Source organism: Pristiophorus japonicus, chromosome 26 (assembly GCF_044704955.1).
Source record: "Pristiophorus japonicus isolate sPriJap1 chromosome 26, sPriJap1.hap1, whole genome shotgun sequence".
Classification (NCBI taxonomy): Eukaryota; Metazoa; Chordata; class Chondrichthyes; family Pristiophoridae; genus Pristiophorus; species Pristiophorus japonicus.
This window is the reverse complement of record NC_092002.1, coordinates 726,109-738,209: the sequence shown is the minus strand read 5'-3', so window position 1 is coordinate 738,209 and position 12,101 is coordinate 726,109.

Here is a 12,101-nt window from a genome sequence, read left to right as displayed (position 1 = left end):
CTGGGGATGGTCAGTATCTGTGGGATGGTCAGCATCTGGGGACAGTCAGTATCTGGGGACGGTCAGTATCTGGGGATGGTCAGTATCTGCGGGACGATCAGTATCTGGGGGACAGTCAGTATCTGGGACGGTCCGTATCTCAGGACGGTCAGTATCTGGGACGGTCAGTATCTCGGGATGGTCAGTATCTGGGACAGTCAGTATCTGGCGATGGTCACTATCTGGCGATGGTCAGTATCTGGGGGACGGTCAGTATCTGGGGACAGTCAGTATCTGGGGGATGGTCAGCATCTGGGGACGGTCAGTATCTGGGGACGGTTAGTATCTGGGGAGGTCAGTATCTGGAAACGGTCAGTATCTTGGGACGATCAGTATCGGGGATGGTCAGTATCTGGGGAGGTCAGTGTCTGGAAACGGTCAGTATCTTGGGACGATCAGTATCGGGGGACGGTCAGAAACTGGGGATGGTCAGTATCTGGGGGATGGTCAGTCTCTGGGATGGTCAGTATCTGGGGGATGGTCAGCATCTGGGGATGGTCAGTATCTGGGGGATGGTCAGCATCTGGGGATGGTCAGTATCTGGGGGATGGTCAGCATCTGGGGACGGTCAGTATCTGGGGTTGGTCAGTATCTGGGGATGGTCAGTATCTGGGACGGTCAGTATCTGGGGACGGTCAGTATCTGGGATGGTCAATATCTGGGGATGGTCAGTATCTGGGGGACGGTCAGTATCTGGGGGACAGTCAGTATCTGGGACTATCCGTTTCTCAGGACGGTCAGTATCTGGGACGGTCAGTATCTCGGGACGGTCAGTATCTGGGACAGTCAGTATCTGGCGATGGTCACTATCTGGGGATGGTCAGTATCTGGGGAATGCTCAGGATCTGGGGACGGTCAGTATCTGGGATGGTCAGTATGTGGGGACAGTCAGTATCTGGTACAGTCAGTATCTGGGACGGTCCGTATCTGGGGATGGTCAATAACAGCGACGGTCAGTATCTGCGACGTCACTATCTCCGGACGGTCAGTATCTGGGGACGGTCAGTATCTGGGGACGGTCAGTATCTGGGGGATGGTCAGCAACTGGGGACGGTCAGTATCTGTGGACGGTTAGTATCTGGGGAGGTCAGTATCTGGAAACGGTCAGTAGCTTGGGACAATCAGTATCGGGGATGGTCAGTATCTGGGGAGGTCAGTGTCTGGAAACGGTCAGTATCTTGGGACGATCAATATCGGGGTACGGTCAGAAACTGGGGATGGTCAGTATCTGGGGGATGGTCAGTCTCTGGGACGGTCAGTATCTGGGGGATGGTCAGCATCTGGGGACGGTCAGTATCTGGGGGTGGTCAGTATCTGGGACGGTTATTATCGGGGGACGGTCAGTATCTGGGGACGGTCAGTATCTGGGGGTCGTCAGTATCTAGGACGGTCAGTATCGGGGCGGTCAATATCTGAGACGATCAGTATCTGGGGATGGTCAGTTTCTGCGGATGGTCACTAACTGCGAAGGTCAGTATCTGGGACGGTCAGCATTTGGGGACGGTCAGTATCTGGGGATGGTCAGTATCTGGCAATGGTCAGTATCTGGGGACGGTCAGCATTTGGGGATGATCAGTATCTGGGACGGTCAGTATCTGGGGATGGTCAGTATCTGGGACGGTCAGCATTTGGGGATGGTCAGTATCTGGGACGGTCAGTATCTGGGATGGTCAGTATCTGGGGACGGTCAGTATCTGGGACGGTCAGTATCTGGGATGGTCAGTATCTGAGGATGGTCAGTATCTGCGCCGGTCAGTATCGGGGGAAGGTCAGTATCTGTGGACGGTCACTATCTCTGGACGGTCAGTATCTGGGACGGTCAGTTTCTTGGGATGGTCAGTATCTGCGACGGTCTGTATCTGGGACGTCAGAATCTCCGGACGGTCAGTATCTGGGATGGTCAGTATATGGGGACGGTCAGTATATGGTGATGGTCAGTATCTGGGAACGGTCAGCATCTGGGGATGGTCAGTATCTGGGGACGGTCAGTATCTGGGGATGATCAGTATCTGGGGACAGTCAGTATATGGGCAATGGTCAGTCTCTGGCGACGGCCAGTATATTCGGATGGTCAGTATCTGGGGACGGTCGGTATCTGGGATGGTCAGTATCTGAGGACAGTCAGTTTCTGGTGACGGTCAGTATCTGCGACGGTCTGTATCTCCGGACGGTCAATATCTGGGACGGTCAGTATCTGCGACGGTCGGTATCTGGGGGATGGTCAGTATCTGGGGAAGGTCAGTATCTGGAACGATCTATATTGGGGGACGGTCAGTATCTGGGGCGGTCAGTATCTGGGGGTGGTCAGTATCTGGGACGGTTATTATCGGGGGACGGTCAGTATCTGGGGACGGTCAGTATCTGGGGGTCGTCAGTATCTAGGACGGTCAGTATCGGGGCGGTCAATATCTGAGACGATCAGTATCTGGGGATGGTCAGTTTCTGTGGATGGTCACTAACTGCGAAGGTCAGTATCTGGGAAGGTCAGTATCTGGGGACGGTCAGTATCTGGGACGGTCAGTATCTGGGGTGGTCAGTATCTAGGACAGTCAGTATCGGTGGGCGGTCAATATCTGAGACGATCAGTAACTGCGATGGTCAGTATCTGGGACGGTCAGTATTTGGGGATGGTCAGTATCTGGGATGGTCAGTATCTGGGGATGGTCAGTATCTGGGGACGGTCAGCATTTGGGGATGGTCAGTATCTGTAACGGTCAGTATCTGGGGATGGTCAGTATCTGGGACGGTCAGCATTTGAGGACGGTCAGTATCTGGGGATGGTCAGTATCTGGCGATGGTCAGTATCTGGGGACGGTCAGCATTTGGGGAAGGTCAGTATCTGGGACGGTCAGTATCTGGTGATGGTCAATATCTGGGACGGTCAGCATTTGGGGATGGTCAGTATCTGGGACGGTCAGTATCTGGGATGGTCAGTATCTGGGGACGGTCGGTATCTGGGATGGTCAGTATCTGAGGACAGTCAGTTTCTGGTGACGGTCAGTATCTGCGACGGTCTGTATCTCCGGACGGTCAATATCTGGGACGGTCAGTATCTGCGACGGTCGGTATCTGGGGGATGGTCAGTATCTGGGGAAGGTCAGTATCTGGAACGATCTATATTGGGGGACGGTCAGTATCTGGGGCGGTCAGTATCTGGGGGTGGTCAGTATCTGGGACGGTTATTATCGGGGGACGGTCAGTATCTGGGGACGGTCAGTATCTGGGGGTCGTCAGTATCTAGGACGGTCAGTATCGGGGCGGTCAATATCTGAGACGATCAGTATCTGGGGATGGTCAGTTTCTGTGGATGGTCACTAACTGCGAAGGTCAGTATCTGGGAAGGTCAGTATCTGGGGACGGTCAGTATCTGGGACGGTCAGTATCTGGGGTGGTCAGTATCTAGGACAGTCAGTATCGGTGGGCGGTCAATATCTGAGACGATCAGTAACTGCGATGGTCAGTATCTGGGACGGTCAGTATTTGGGGATGGTCAGTATCTGGGATGGTCAGTATCTGGGGATGGTCAGTATCTGGGGACGGTCAGCATTTGGGGATGGTCAGTATCTGTAACGGTCAGTATCTGGGGATGGTCAGTATCTGGGACGGTCAGCATTTGAGGACGGTCAGTATCTGGGGATGGTCAGTATCTGGCGATGGTCAGTATCTGGGGACGGTCAGCATTTGGGGAAGGTCAGTATCTGGGACGGTCAGTATCTGGTGATGGTCAATATCTGGGACGGTCAGCATTTGGGGATGGTCAGTATCTGGGACGGTCAGTATCTGGGATGGTCAGTATCTGGGATGGTCAGTATCTGGGGACGGTCAGTATCTGGGACGGTCAGTATCTGGGATGATCAGTATCTGAGGATGGTCAGTATCTGCGCCGGTCAGTATCGGGGGAGGGTCAGTATCTGTGGATGGTCACTATCTCTGGACGGTCAGTATCTGGGACGGTCAGTTTATTTGGACGGTCAGTATCTGCGACGGTCAGTATTGGGGAACGGTCAGAATCTGGGGAAGGTCAGTATCTGGGGGTGGTCAGTATCTGGGGGTGGTCAGTATCTGGGACGGTCAATATCTGGGGATGGTCAGTATCTTGGGACGGTCAGTATCTCGGGCCAGTCAGTATCTGGTTCAGCCAGTATCTCCGGACGGTCAGTGTCTGTGGACGGTCAGTATCTGGGGGATGATCAGTATCTTTGGAAGGTCAGTATCTGGGGATGGTCACTATCTGGGGATGGTCAGTATCTGGGGACGTTCAGTATCTGCGACGGTTAGCATCTGGAACGTCAGTATCTGGGGACGGTCAGTATCTGGGGGATGGTCAGATTCTGGGGACGGTCAGTATCTCGGGGGTGGTCAGTATCTGGGACGGTTAGTATCGGGGGACGGTCAGTATCTGGGGTTGGTCAGTATCTGGGACGGTCAGTATCTGGGATGGTCAGAGTCTGGGGATGGTCAGTATCTGGGCACGGTCAGTCTCAGGACAGTCAGTATCTGGGGATGGTCAGTAACTGGGATGGTCAGTATCTGGGGAGGGTCAGTATCTGGGATGATCAGTATCTGGGACGGTCAGTATCTGGGACGGTCAGAGTCTGCGGACGGTCAGTATCTGGGCACGGTCAGTCTCAGGATGGTCAGTATCTGGGGAGGGTCAGTATCTGGGGAGGGTCAGTATCTGGGACGGTTAGTCTCAGGACGGTCAGTATCTCCGGATGGTCAGTATCTGGGTACGGTCAGTATCTGGGATGGTCAGTAACTCGGGTCGGTCAGTACCTTGGACGGTCTGTATCTGGGGATGGTCAGTCTTGGGATGGACAGTATCTCCGGATGGTCAGTATCTAGAGACGGTCAGTATCTGGGACTGTCAGTATCTGGGGACGGTCAGTATCTTGGGCGGTCAGTATCTGGCGACGGTCACTATCTGGGGATGGTCAGTATCTGTGGGATGGTCAGCACCTGGGGACAGTCAGTATCTGGGGACGGTCAGTATCTGGGGATGGTCAGTATCTGCGGGACGGTCAGTATCTGGGGGACAGTCAGTATCTGGGACGGTCCGTATCTCAGGACGGTCAGTATCTGGGACGGTCAGTATCTCGGGATGGTCAGTATCTGGGACAGTCAGTATCTGGCGATGGTCACTATCTGGCGATGGTCAGTATCTGGGGGATGCTCAGGATCTGGGGACGGTCAGTATCTGGGATGGTCAGTATGTAGGGACAGTCAGTATCTGGGACGGTCAGTATCTGGGACGGTCCGTATCTGGGTATGGTCAGTAACTGCGATGGTCAGTATCTGCGACGTCACTATCTCCGGACGGTCAGTATCTGGGGACGGTCAGTATCTGGGGACAGTCAGTATCTGGGGGATGGTCAGCATCTGGGGACGGTCAGTATCTGGGGACGGTTAGTATCTGGGGAGGTCAGTATCTGGAAACGGTCAGTATCTTGGGACGATCAGTATCGTGGATGGTCAGTATCTGGGGAGGTCAGTGTCTGGAAACGGTCAGTATCTTGGGACGATCAGTATCGGGGGACGGTCAGAAACTGGGGATGGTCAGTATCTGGGGGATGATCAGTCTCTGGGATGGTCAGTATCTGGGGGATGGTCAGCATCTGGGGATGGTCAGTATCTGGGGGATGGTCAGCATCTGGGGATGGTCAGTATCTGGGGGATGGTCAGCATCTGGGGACGGTCAGTATCTGGGGTTGGTCAGTATCTGGGGATGGTCAGTATCTGGGACAGTCAGTATCTGGGGACGGTCAGTATCTGGGATGGTCAATCTCTGGGGATGGTCAGTATCTGGGGAAGGTCAGTATCTGGGGGACAGTCAGTATCTGGGACTATCTGTTTCTCAGGACGGTCAGTATCTGGGACGGTCAGTATCTCGGGACGGTCAGTATCTGGGACAGTCAGTATCTGGCGATGGTCACTATCTGGGGACGGTCAGTATCTGGGGGATGTTCAGGATCTGGGGACGGTCAGTATCTGGGATGGTCAGTATGTGGGGACAGTCAGTATCTGGGACAGTCAGTATCTGGGACGGTCCGTATCTGGGGATGGTCAGTAACAGCGACGGTCAGTATCTGCGACGTCACTATCTCCGGACAGTCAGTATCTGGGGACGGTCAGTATCTGGCGACGGTCAGTATCTGGGGGATGGTCAGCAACTGGGGACGGTCAGTATCTGTGGACGGTTAGTATCTGGGGAGGTCAGTATCTGGAAACGGTCAGTATCTTGGGACAATCAGTATCGGGGATGGTCAGTATCTGGGGAGGTCAGTGTCTGGAAACGGTCAGTATCTTGGGACGATCAGTATCGGCGGACGGTCAGAAACTGGGGATGGTCAGTCTCTGGGGGATGGTCAGTCTCTGGGATGGTCAGTATCTGGGGGATGGTCATCATCTGTGGACGGTCAGTATCTGGGGGTGGTCAGTATCTGGGACGGTTATTATCGGGGGACGGTCAGTATCTGGGGATGGTCAGTATCTGGGGGTCGTCAGTATCTACGACGGTCAGTATCGGGGCGGTCAATATCTGAGACGATCAGTATCTGGGGACGGTCAGCATTTGGGGATGGTCAGTATCTGGGACGGTCAGTATCTGGGGATGGTCAGTATCTGGGACGGTCAGCATTTGGGGACGGTCAGTATCTGGGATGGTCAGTATCAGGGATGGTCAGTATCTGGGGACGGTCAGTATCTGGGACGGTCAGTATCTGGGATGGTCAGTATCTGAGGATGGTCAGTATCTGCGCCGGTCAGTATCGGGGGAGGGTAAGTATCTGTGGACGGTCACTATCTCTGGACGGTCAGTATCTGGGACGGTCAGTTTCTTGGGACGGTCAGTATCTGCGACGGTCAGTATTTGGGACGTCAGAATCTCCGGACGGTCAGTATCTGGGACGGTCAGTATATGGGGACGGTCAGTATATGGTGATGGTCAGTATCTGGGAACGGTCAGCATCTGGGGATGGTCAGTATCTGGGGACGGTCAGTATCTGGGGATGATCAGTATCTGGGGACAGTCAGTATATGGGCAATGGTCAGTCTCTGGCGACGGCCAGTATATTCGGATGGTCAGTATCTGGGGACGGTCGGTATCTGGGATGGTCAGTATCTGAGGACAGTCAGTTTCTGGTGACGGTCAGTATCTGCGATGGTCTGTATCTCCGGACGGTCAATATCTGGGACGGACAGTATCTGCGACGGTCAGTATCTGGGGGATGGTCAGTATCTGGGGAAGGTCAGTATCTGGAACGATCAATATTGGGGGATGGTCAGTATCTGGGGCGGTCAGTATCTGGGGATGGTCAGTATCTGGGACGATCAATATTGGGGGATGGTCAGTATCTGGGACGGTCAGTATCTGGGACGATTAATATCGGGGGACGGTCAGTATCTGGGACGGTCAGTATCTGGGATGGTCGGTGTCTGGGGACAGTCAGTATCTGGAGACGTTCAGTATCTGCGACGGTCAGTATCGGGGGACGGTCAGTATCTGGGACGGTCAGTATCTCCGGACGGTCAGTATCTGGGACGGACAGTATCTGGGGACAGTCAGTATCTGCGACGGTCAGTATCTGGGGGATGTTCAGTATCTGTGGACGATCTGTATCTCCGGACGGTCACAATTTGAGGACGGTCAGTATCGGGGTACCGTCAGTATCTGGGACGGTCAGTATCTGGAAACGGTCAGTATCTGGGGACGGTCAGTATCTGGGACGGTCAGTATTGGGGGACCGTCAGTATCTGGGATGGTCAGTATCCGGTGATGGTCAGTATCTCTGGACGGTCAGTGTTGGGGAATGGTCAGAATCTGGGGAAGGTCAGTGTCTGGGGGTGGTAAGTATCTGGGGGTGGTCAGTATCTGGGACGGTCAGTATCTGGGGATGGTCAGTATCTGGGGACGGTCAGTATCTCGGGCCAGTCAGTATCTGGTTCAATTAGTATCTCCGGACGGTCAGTGTCTGTGGACGGTCAGTATCTGGGGGATGATCAGTATCTTCGGAAGGTCAGTATCTGGGGATGGTCAGTATCTGGGGACGGTCAGTATCTGCGACGGTCAGTATCTGGAACGTCAGTATCTGGGGATGGTCAGTATCTGGGACGGTCATTATCTGGGGACGGTCAGTATCTTGAGGTGGTCAGTATCTGGGACGGTAAGTATCTAGGGCGGTCACTATCTGGGGATGGTCAGTATCTGGGGACGGTCAGTATTTGGGGGATGGTCAGATTCAGGGGACGGTCAGTATCTCGGGGGTGGTCAGTATCTGGGACGGTTAGTATCGGGGGATGGTCAGTATCTGGGGTTGGTCAGTATCTAGGGATGGTCAGTATCTGGGACGGTCAGTATCTGGGGACGGTCAGTATCTGGGGACGGTCAGTATCTGGGATGGTCACTATCTGGGGATGGTCAGTGTCTGGGGACGGTCAGTATCTGGGGGTCGTCAGTATCTAGGATGGTCAGTGTCTGGGGATGGTCACTATCTGCGAAGGTCAGTATCTGGGAAGGTCAGTATCTGGGGACGGTCAGTATCTGGGACGGTCAGCATTTGGGGATGGTCAGTATCTGGGGGTGGTCAGTATCTACGACGGTCAGTATCTTGGGACGGTCAGTATCTGGGATGGTCAGTATCTGGGGATGGTCAGTATCTGGGGATGGTCAGTATCTGGGACAGTCAGTATCTTGGGACGGTCAGTATCTGGGGACGGTCAGTATCTGGGATGGTCAGTATCTGGGACAGTCAGGATCTGCGGCGGTCAGTATCTGGGATGGTCAGTATCTGAGGATGGTCAGTATCTGCGCCGGTCAGTATCGGGGGAGGGTCAGTATCTGTGGATGGTCAGTATCTCCGAACGGTCAGTATCTGGGACGGTCAGTTTCTGGGGATGGTCAGTATCTGCGACCGTCAGTATCTGGGACGTCAGTATCTCCGGACGGTCAGTGTCTGGGAAGGTCAGTATATCGGGACGGTCAGTATCTGGGGATGGTCAGTATCTGGGGACAGTCGGTATCTGGTATGGTCAGTATCTGAGGACAGTCAGTATCTGGGACAGTCAGTATCTGCGACGGTCTGTATCTCCGGACGGTCAGTATCTGGGACGGTCAGTATCTGCGACTGTCAGTATCTGGGGGATGGTCAGTATCTGGGTACGGTCAGTCTCTGGGACGATCAATATCGGGGGACGGTCAGTATCTGGGGCGGTCAGTATCTGGGGACGGTCAGTATCTGGGACGAGCAATATCGGGGGACGGTCAGTATCTGGGACGGTCAGTATCTGGGACAATCAATATCGGGGGACGGTCAGTATCTGGGATGGTCAGTATCTCCGGACGGTCAGTATCTGGGGACAGTCAGTATCTGCGATGGTCAGTATCTGGGGGATGGTCAGTGTCTGTGGACGATCAGTATCTCCGGACGGTCACTATTTGAGGACGGTCAGTATCGGGGGACGGTCAGTATCTGGGACGGTCAGTATATGGAGATGGTCAGTATCTGGAAACGGTCAGTATCTAGGGATGGTCAGTATCTGGGACGGTCAGTATCTGGGACGGTCAGTATCTGGGGGTGGTCAGTATCTAGGACGGTCAGTATCGGTGGGCGGTTAATATCTGAGATGATCAGTATCTGCGACGGTCAGTATCTTGGACGGTCAGCATTTGGGGATGGTCAGTATCTGGGGGTGGTCAGTCTCTAGGATGGTCAGTATCTGGGGGTGGTCAGTATCTAGGACGGTCAGTATCGGTGGGCGGTCAGCATTTGGGGATGGTCAGTATCTGGGACGGTCAGTATCTGGGGATGGTCAGTATCTGGAACGGTCAGCATTTGGGGACGGTCAGTATCTGGGGATGGTCAGTATCTGGCGATGGTCAGTATCTGGGGATGGTCAGCATTTGAGGATGGTCAGTATCTGGGATGGTCAGTATCTGGGGATGGTCAGTATCTGGGACGGTCAGCATTTGGGGACGGTCAGTATCTGGGGACGGTCAGTATCTGGGACGGTCAGTATTGGGGGACCGTCAGTATCTGGGATGGTCAGTATCCGGTGATGGTCAGTATCTCTGGACGGTCAGTGTTGGGGAACGGTCAGAATCTGGGGAAGGTCAGTGTCTGGGGGTGGTAAGTATCTGGGGGTGGTCAGTATCTGGGACGGTCAGTATCTGGGGATGGTCAGTATCTGGGGACGGTCAGTATCTCGGGCCAGTCAGTATCTGGTTCAATTAGTATCTCCGGACGGTCAGTGTCTGTGGACGGTCAGTATCTGGGGGATGATCAGTATCTTCGGAAGGTCAGTATCTGGGGATGGTCAGTATCTGGGGACGGTCAGTATCTGCGACGGTCAGTATCTGGAACGTCAGTATCTGGGGATGGTCAGTATCTGGGACGGTCATTATCTGGGGACGGTCAGTATCTTGAGGTGGTCAGTATCTGGGACGGTAAGTATCTAGGGCGGTCACTATCTGGGGATGGTCAGTATCTGGGGACGGTCAGTATTTGGGGGATGGTCAGATTCAGGGGACGGTCAGTATCTCGGGGGTGGTCAGTATCTGGGACGGTTAGTATCGGGGGACGGTCAGTATCTGGGGTTGGTCAGTATCTAGGGATGGTCAGTATCTGGGACGGTCAGTATCTGGGGACGGTCAGTATCTGGGGACGGTCAGTATCTGGGATGGTCACTATCTGGGGATGGTCAGTGTCTGGGGACGGTCAGTATCTGGGGGTCGTCAGTATCTAGGATGGTCAGTGTCTGGGGATGGTCACTATCTGCGAAGGTCAGTATCTGGGAAGGTCAGTATCTGGGGACGGTCAGTATCTGGGACGGTCAGCATTTGGGGATGGTCAGTATCTGGGGGTGGTCAGTATCTACGACGGTCAGTATCTTGGGACGGTCAGTATCTGGGACGGTCAGTATCTGGGGATGGTCAGTATCTGGGGATGGTCAGTATCTGGGACAGTCAGTATCTTGGGACGGTCAGTATCTGGGGACGGTCAGTATCTGGGATGGTCAGTATCTGGGACAGTCAGGATCTGCGGCGGTCAGTATCTGGGATGGTCAGTATCTGAGGATGGTCAGTATCTGCGCCGGTCAGTATCGGGGGAGGGTCAGTATCTGTGGATGGTCAGTATCTCCGAACGGTCAGTATCTGGGACGGTCAGTTTCTGGGGATGGTCAGTATCTGCGACCGTCAGTATCTGGGACGTCAGTATCTCCGGACGGTCAGTGTCTGGGAAGGTCAGTATATCGGGACGGTCAGTATCTGGGGATGGTCAGTATCTGGGGACAGTCGGTATCTGGTATGGTCAGTATCTGAGGACAGTCAGTATCTGGGACAGTCAGTATCTGCGACGGTCTGTATCTCCGGACGGTCAGTATCTGGGACGGTCAGTATCTGCGACTGTCAGTATCTGGGGGATGGTCAGTATCTGGGTACGGTCAGTCTCTGGGACGATCAATATCGGGGGACGGTCAGTATCTGGGGCGGTCAGTATCTGGGGACGGTCAGTATCTGGGACGAGCAATATCGGGGGACGGTCAGTATCTGGGACGGTCAGTATCTGGGACAATCAATATCGGGGGACGGTCAGTATCTGGGATGGTCAGTATCTCCGGACGGTCAGTATCTGGGGACAGTCAGTATCTGCGATGGTCAGTATCTGGGGGATGGTCAATGTCTGGACGATCAGTATCTCCGGACGGTCACTATTTGAGGACGGTCAGTATCGGGGGACGGTCAGTATCTGGGACAGTCAGTATATGGAGATGGTCAGTATCTGGAAATGGTCAGTATCTGGGGATGGTCAGTATCTGGGACGGTCAGTATCTGGGACGGTCAGTATCTGGGGGTGGTCAGTATCTAGGACGGTCAGTATCGGTGGGCGGTTAATATCTGAGATGATCAGTATCTGCGACGGTCAGTATCTTGGACGGTCAGCATTTGGGGATGGTCAGTATCTGGGGGTGGTCAGTCTCTAGGATGGTCAGTATCTGGGGGTGGTCAGTATCTAGGACGGTCAGTATCGGTGGGCGGTCAATATCTGAGACGATCAGTATCTGCG